This window comes from Amphibalanus amphitrite, unplaced genomic scaffold, assembly GCF_019059575.1.
Source record: "Amphibalanus amphitrite isolate SeventyFive unplaced genomic scaffold, NRLGWU_Aamphi_draft 001419F_arrow, whole genome shotgun sequence".
Lineage (NCBI taxonomy): Eukaryota > Metazoa > Arthropoda > Thecostraca > Balanomorpha > Balanidae > Amphibalanus > Amphibalanus amphitrite.
The window spans coordinates 52,207-60,425 of NW_024882912.1; the positions used below are offsets into that span (position 1 = coordinate 52,207).

At 46.8% G+C, this 8,219-nt stretch overlaps 1 protein-coding gene across 1 annotated transcript in view; it reads right to left on the reverse strand.

Moving 5' to 3' along the window:
- LOC122372925 (E3 ubiquitin-protein ligase MARCHF8-like) overlaps window positions 1-6,306 on the reverse strand; it is a 41,409-nt gene extending 35,103 nt beyond the window's left edge. Inside the window, exon 1 of the mRNA XM_043350609.1 lies at window positions 5,946-6,306. The gene's annotated coding sequence lies outside the window, so the exon portion shown is untranslated. The remainder of the gene's footprint in view (window positions 1-5,945) is intronic.
- Window positions 6,307-8,219: the final 1,913 nt, after the last annotated feature.

Below are 8,219 nucleotides of genomic sequence, written 5' to 3' on the forward strand. Positions count from 1 at the left end.
GCGGAAATTTTGAAAAAGTCTATTTTTCCGAAAATTTGACCTTTGACCGGTCAAAAGTAGGTCAAATGTTGACCTAGGACCAAAAAATATACCACCAATCGCGAGATCTCGTTGAGAGCAATCCGTTGTTTTTTCCGCTAAGCTCTACGACGCTCTGTTTTCAAACGCCAAGGGGGGGGGGTCGCACCAACCCCCCCCCCCCCTGCATGGGCGAAGGTGGCAGATCGCCGTTTACGGGCGAGGGTTAACCCGCGAGTTACTGGGGGGGGGGGGCGTTAAACGCCCCCACTTTTTTCGCCGGGCCATAGCATAAAAACGGCGCGCCGCAGGCGCGCCAAATTTTTGGTACCTGTAGGGAATTGATTGAAGTTTATTGTGACAAAGTTTCAAAAAAAATAAAATCGGTCGGAAAATTTTTGAGATATCGAGGTTTTAGTGACGTCATGATTTCTGACTTTTCGACCAAAAACGGCATATGTTCGAAAAATCATATAAAATCACAAAATAGACATACAGACATGCCGTAAAGGCCATTAAACTGCCAATACCATGAACAATCAAATGGCTATCTTCGGTTATTGATTATCGTTCCGCATTTTCCAAAATCTTGAGCTGAATCTTGGCAATTTCTCGTGACTACTTCACGACCATGATGCATGCATTTCTTAAATTGAACTTTTTAGCCAAACACGTACACATATGATAAAATGAATGTCACCATCGTGTTCTACGCCCCAAATTACCCATAAAACATGTGTCACAGGCTGCGAATATCAGTTTTGATTTTCGAGGATATGTGCCTACCGGGTTGACCTGACCTTGACCCTGACCTATGCTTGACTGACCCCTACATGGAGCTGACACTCTTGTAGGCCTTATATGATGGATTGTGCACCGTTTTGACAGAGTTTATGACGAGAGGCGCCCATTGCGAAGTCCTGAAGCCCATGCTACTGAAAGCCCGATTTCAGGTGTTTGACCTGACCTTGACCCGACCTGTGACCTCAAAATTCAACTTTAAAGTACTGATCTGAAGCGTCTTGTCGCGTTCTTTCGTTTGCCGCCTCGTGCGTTTCGCTGCGCCTATTGGTTCTCGAGTTATCGGCTGGGGGCGTTTAACGCCCCCCCCCCCCCCCAGCAAACGGTGGGTGGCGAAATACCCCAGCAACTGCCGGGTTAATCTCGCTTTTCTCGCAACACGCATGCATGCAGTGCCCTGATGCATGCATGGTTGCGCTATAGATCAAAGAATGCGCGACAAGCGTTGCCATGGCAACCTTCCGTCAACTTGTCAGGAGCTGTGCCAACGGCAGCGCTCAGTGTCTCAAATATTACTGAGGGACAACAGGGATGGAGCTTCCTATATATACAGTTGGTTGCCCCACTAACTTGCAATTTTACCCCACCAATAAGCATTTTGCCCCACCAATGTTTGGCTCATTTGTAGGACTTTGTTGATTTCTAAATCTTTTTTTTTCGCATTGACCAGCTTTGAAATGTCAATGTTATTGCAAAAGATTATCTTTGTAACGTTAGGAATGGTTTTAGCTTAGCATTGTATTCAATTCAAGTTACCAATGGACATATAGGTTTGACGACTTTTTGCTCCACTAACTTCCCTGGAAAAGCTCCACCTATACAGGACAACGTTATGTGGATTGCGGATTCATTCCTCCATTTTATTAACCATGCGTAACCATGTACTCGTACCTATTTATTAACCATTTTATGTATTTCCAATGCGCGTTGTAGCATTTGGTTCACGCCTAAGTGTAAGCAGCGCTGTTCATCATCTCCAAACTGCACGGTAAAAATTCGTGAAAATGTCAGTGGGTACTTTTTTATAAGAATGAGTATGCAATCATAAGTTTCTTATCTTAGTGAAGCATGTAGGACCTATACCTTTGTGCTTCCCCAAGGCCCAACAACTCTTCTTTCCAAGCGAATGTGCCCGGCCTTGAAATTTAGGTATTCACATAGGATAAGGTAGGTACTTATATATTACCAATTATTTAATCTTCAGGGGTGTTTTAACTGTCATTGAGTGTGCTCGAGCATCCTCAAAACCTTTGCTTTTTAAATTTCAGCCCACATTTACCAGGCTATTGACCAAACATGTCCATTTCAATTTGGGTCAAAGTGTGGGTACCATCCGAACAAGTGTTGTTTTTTCAGTACCAACAACATTCCGGCCAACTAGGACACACACAGGTAGTTTGCCCTCTGGCACATAATGTCAGTTCGGTATACCTATATGGAGCGGGGCCAAAAAATGACAAAAGGGCGGCGGAAGTGGAACAGGCTGACTCCTGAAAGTGGGGTATTCAAATAGACACGTATTGCGAATTGAAACAACACTGAGCATCGGTCCTCACTCGATATATACAAGCTCACGATACCCGCCTGATCAAGCGCCTGATCGTATATAGGGCCTTGCGCCTGATATCTCTTTGTATTCCTTACTGCACGCAGTCGGAGCCTTGGTTGGGGCCGTGTTTCCACATTAGATAAAACTGAAAGAGCTAGTGAGGCATATGAGGCGCAGTCATGTACAGCTGCACGCATGCCTACATATGTAGATGACGCAGACAACTTTACGGCACTTATAAGCGCACTTGTTTCTGAACTACCGAAGGGTGAAGTCAACAAGCACATTTTTTGTTATTGTTTTTTTTTAGAATTAGCATGTTTTTGCTTATGTATGGAACCCAACAAAGCCATCGAGCTATTCTTTGCTTCATCGAAATCAAACTTCAAAACACCTACCAGGCGGTGAGACGGCAGACGAGAGATGTGCAGCGTATGTTTCAGACACGCACATAAATTTTAAATGGAACTGGGATTCGATCCCACCGTTCCCACATATCATCATCTCTGATCCAATGAAATGACACCATAGATCCCAGCCTGCAGTCTGCATTCAGATCCTGACTAAGAGTTCCAACACTCGGATCTCAGCACATGTGTGCTGGGTTTGGTATCGATCATCCCTCCCGTCCTCCACCGCACAGTGACACAAAGGCAGCCCTTTGTTTGTCAAAATCGATGACCGTTTTTCGAGCTCGTCAGGGCGAGAGCGTTTTTCTCACCGGGTGGACATTGTTTGGTTGGGTCCTTTAGTTATTGATAAATGATTATCACTAGTTGTCTTATGTCCTTTAGCCCTCGCCGGACCTATTGGTTTTCTACATACGCGCCGGCCGAGGGGGGGGGGGGGGCGGGTACGACCCCCCCCTCGCCGTTTCGCCCCTGGTGGAGCTAGCGCGTCGCGGAAAAAACGAGCGTGTGCGCCGTTACGAGACGCAGAGATTGGTACCCGATTTTAAGGTCCTAGGTCAACCGGTGACCTCTGAGGTCAGGTCAAGTGCCCCAAGGTACGGTTCCGTTTTTGGTGAATAACTTCGCAAAAAAACGGCCGCAGAGCGCCGATTTTGGCAGCATCGTGTTCGTCTCGCTCAGGCGCGTCGAATGGTATACTTTTTGTCTGGGTCAGGTCAACTTGGGGTGTTGACCTCAGGTCAAGGTCAGGTCAGCACCCCCAGGTCACGAGGTTGGTCGAAAGAGGTCATGTCGCATATCATTCGATTCGGCAGGTCTTCCTGAGTCCATTGGTGGCTTTCCCGACTCGCTAGCTCAATTTGATCAAGAGTTATTGACGAAAAACTAATATGACCTTGATGACGTCATAAATGACGTCACGAAAGGTCAACATTGCAAAAGTGACTCATCTAACCTTGCAAGGAGTGCATAAAATCACGATTCTGTGTGCTTGAGATAGTTGGAGATCGTTCCCGGCGCCAGAATAGCAGTTTTCATTTTTCCCCATTGACTTATAATGGTGAGGTCACGAAAATGACCTGACCTCATATGACCTTTAGGAAAAATCCGAGATATACAAGTTGTGGGACTCATAATGGATACTAGATCCTGCAAGTTTCATTTCCCTGTGACATCTCCTCTGGCAGTGAGGGCGTTGCGAAGTTGCGACATCTGAAGACCGTGCAGAGGTTCACTTATGACGTCATAGGTCAGTGACCTGACCTGACCCAAAAATGCGGTTGGTGTCAAAAGATGCGGCTTGGATCAAAGGTCAGGTATGCCAAGTTTCAGCTCTCTATCGCCAGCGTGTTCGGAGCTATCGCGAAAAAACCCTATGGGGGGGGGCGGCACCCGCCCCCCCCCCCCCCTCGACCGGCGAGGATTAGATCACAAATAGGTGGATTATGAAGACGGTCACAGTTAGACGGAGAATTGTGAAAATCGCAAAATGAACAGCCTAGCGATGTCAGATACGGAGAGGTGAAATGTTGCGAAATGCGGATTGCACTACAGTAGGTACCTATACCCATGTATTCCGCACATTCCAACAATGACCCTGTTCTCCACTCACTGTCTAGTTTTTTATGAATACTGAATAGCCAAAGGGATATTCATTTATGTGAGCTTTGAAATGTCAATGGGGAAACAGTAGTACCTAAGGCGCTATCCGAGTGAGCACAAAACCCTTTTTGCTCCCGAAATTAAACCAACATCTAACATACGTGGGATACAAAGAATGGGAAAGCATAAGGGCAGTGGGCACCGTATTAGGCATATGCCAAAAGAAGAGAGAATGAATGCAACTTCATGCATCTCATCACATCCATTAGAATCAGAAAGCATCCAGCTCACTCACTCATTCACCATAGAGCCGCATTATCCCTACATTCCCTGAGGAACTCGTGAGTTTTATCAATCTCAAACTTTGTTCAAACTTCTATCCCGAACAGGTTACTAAACCACCCACTGACCTACCACTTGCCTACCACGCACTAGATTCCATCCCTGTGTGGCTGCTTGGCTAGCGGCATTTCCGGCGAAGTGATCCATTACCGCAGTAGATTCGTGTTCAGCCCGAGCTGTGAACAGTGTTGACAGCGGACGCTGATTGGCTGAATCCTGCTCATAAAATAGTTGACCAATCGGACGCCGGTGAAACTAAGAAACTTTAGCGAAAGGAGGATTACTGTTTCACAAACTTGATAGATCGGGATTGCAGGAGTTGTGTTCAGTGTTCTCAACTTCCGGCAAACGCAACACTTTGACCTGTGTTGGAAAAGCCAAACAAAGAAGTCGGTTGTAGGTTCGTAATATCCGCTGGGCCTGGAATCGAGGTTCAATGTGATAGATTGAGTCGACATATATTTTAGTGATAAATTAGAACGTTTATGAGAACGAAAACAACCCCGTCATTGACGTGAGAATCTTCTTATTAAATTTCTAACAAAAGATACCTATTTGGTTATAATTAGCCAAGTATGGTGGGACAGCAATAGCATTTGCCAGGTAGCCCGTCGTGAAAACCGCTTTCATCTAGAAACTCGATTTTATGTATTGTATTATGCATAAACAATCTACCTACCCATTAGCCAAACGAAGCTAATCAGCCTCAATAGCCTTTAGTAGTCGCTGCCCCGCGGCTATTCGTCAGCTGATTATGCGGTCAGCTGGTGGCGTAGCCAGCTGATACGGTCTGAGACGCATTGCGACATCCGACTTGTACACAACGAACTCTGAATAAACAGAATGACTTACGGGTCACTTTCCATTGTTGGCTATTTCCAACTCACATTATGTTCGTAGGCTCTGATTCCGCTCATCGTGGATAATAAGAATGAGCATCGGTCCTTTGTTAGTTAGTTTTTTAAGTCAATCGAGGTAAAGAATGCGCCTAACAAACAATGAAAGTAACTTGATTCAGGTCACGATTTGTTGGTTTATCGGCTCAATAAAACATTCACGATATTCCAAACGACATTACGAACTACAAGATAACTGGATCAACTCTGACGTCACTGATGCAACATCAATTACCGCCCACCACCAGTCCATGACGTCATCACCAGCCAGCTGAATCTCCCCTCTCCTCCCCCTCCCCCTGACCCTTCCTGATCGTCGACACTCACCTAAAGCAGCTGACAACTCTCCTTTTCTCTTCAACACAGCTACTGTCACTTCTTCTTCAACCAGTTCATCAGCTGCTAACAGACCGTAAACCTGTTCCCAGCCACCGCGAACACTCGTCAGAACAACCACGACACGCCGAAACACGGCCAACGACACAAGGAGACACTCTCCCGCGGCTGTCTCCCGTGTCTGCTACCGCCACAACCCTGTTTTACTCTCAGAGAGAGGGAGCAGAATCGCGAAACGTCGAAACCGACGTTTGCTCGTCGTCGAATACGACTGAGCGACGAAAGCAGCGGGCCTTTCTACAGCGGACAGCGGACAGCGGACAGCGGAGAGCGGCGGTTACAGCGGCACGGCCGGTGGGTCTCAGTTGTGTTTGGGCCTGGGACGCCATCGATTCCCCGGTGCTGGTCGATACCGACCACAGTGCGCCGACGCAGACCGAGCCCCAGTCGGTACCGACGGCGGCGGTGATATCGTCGGTGTCGACGGCGACGGTGGTGGGTTAGTCAGTAGAGCCGCGTCGGCCTCGACGGCAGCGGGACAGTTTGTCGAGCCACGTCAGCGCCGAGGGAGACGCTCTTCTGCTGAGGAAGAGGCGACATGTGACGGAGGCGGGGCGAGGGTATACAATATACTGTAACTGTAACATACATACCTACATGTAGTTTATGTAGGTACGGCAGCGGTTTATGTAGGCACGACGGTACGGCAGCGGTGGTATCGTCGGTGTCGACGGCGACGGTGGCGGGTCAGTCAGTCGGGACGGTGGCGACGCTTGGAGAGGCGGCGCCAGCGGCGGCAGGAGATGATAGACATGAGGGAGGAGACGAGGGTAGATAGTTTCACAGGCTACAGAAGCATGCAGAGATGTGAGGAAATGTAGGATGGAGACTTCGATGGAGATGTGGCTAATACGAGATGAGAAATGAGGTGGTAGATAAGATATGAGACAATGAAGCGAAGATCAGACATGGAGTGGATATGAAAGATAAATAACGGAGAAGTCAACATGTAGCAAAATTAATGTTGGCCTGCGTCAACAACAAAGAAAAAGATCAATAAGGCGGTCAACTCAACCGTGGATCAACACATACTTATAAGTTTGAGATGCTCATGGGGCTTAACTCCCCCGCTGGGACTGCTGGATTTCGGAGTCCTACTGGGAGGGGGAGTGTCAAACACGCCACTCTAACCCACCTCCTGGACCACGTAGCGACGCGTGGTAAGTGGCGTCCGAAAGAACCTCAAAGTCAAACATTTTAAAAAGAGGTTTCAGTCATTTTTCAGGTGAAGTCATTGGAGGCAATCGAAAAGTTTCCAGGTTTCGACATTTTTGAACAAATCATTGAAGAGGTATTAGTTATGAAGTCACCAATACAAAAATCTTACATGTACCTAAATTCGATACGTTTTGTCGCTCATCAACTGCTGAAAGTTTCTAACCAAGTAGCAATCAAGCATCCTGTGCAGTGACGACAAACATATACTTTTTCTAAAGATGAGGACGAGGTCACTTAGCATCATCTGGTGGCCGTTTTTGAAAAGCCTTTGACTAAAATTTTCACAGCCTGTGAAGAAAATAGACATACAGGCAGGTAGATAGGTAGGTTAGTGCTTATTAATATATAGACAAGTTTCCTGAAAACATACTCCTCAAAATTGGTCAAAATGGACACTCAGTGCTTACTTGAGCATACCTAAATCATTTTAACAAAAATAAAGCAATTGTAACGAGAACAAACAACCTATTTTATCATTCACCAGCGGAAAACTGCATGCTTCGACTCGAGATTTCACGAAATGTCTAGCGACTCGGTAGCAGATGGCAGCGCCGACACCGACGCCATCGTATACAGATGTCAGCACCCACGCCAAATGACGGCACAGTGCTCGCTCCTCGGTCTCCTACCCAGGGTATATAGAACAACTCCTACCATACCTACCATACCTACCCTGGCCCAGGTATGTCCTCTTCTAACAAACATACCTGACGACGGGACTGGCGGTGTTGCCGCAATTGCGTAAGGGTCTGTAGGTTATAGTGTTTTTATTGATTCACTTAAAGATGATGCAGCCGGCTGTGCGAGCTCAAATTACCCTTACCAGCACCAACGCCATGGATGAAGATTTTATCAATGCCATCACAAACCTCTCAGAAGAATAATAGGGTATCAAAACGCCCTCTAACATGCAAGCTCCTTGTGAAGATTACAATGGAAATACGCTGGCTGACCTGTAGTTCCGCACAACCACAATACAAAAACGAC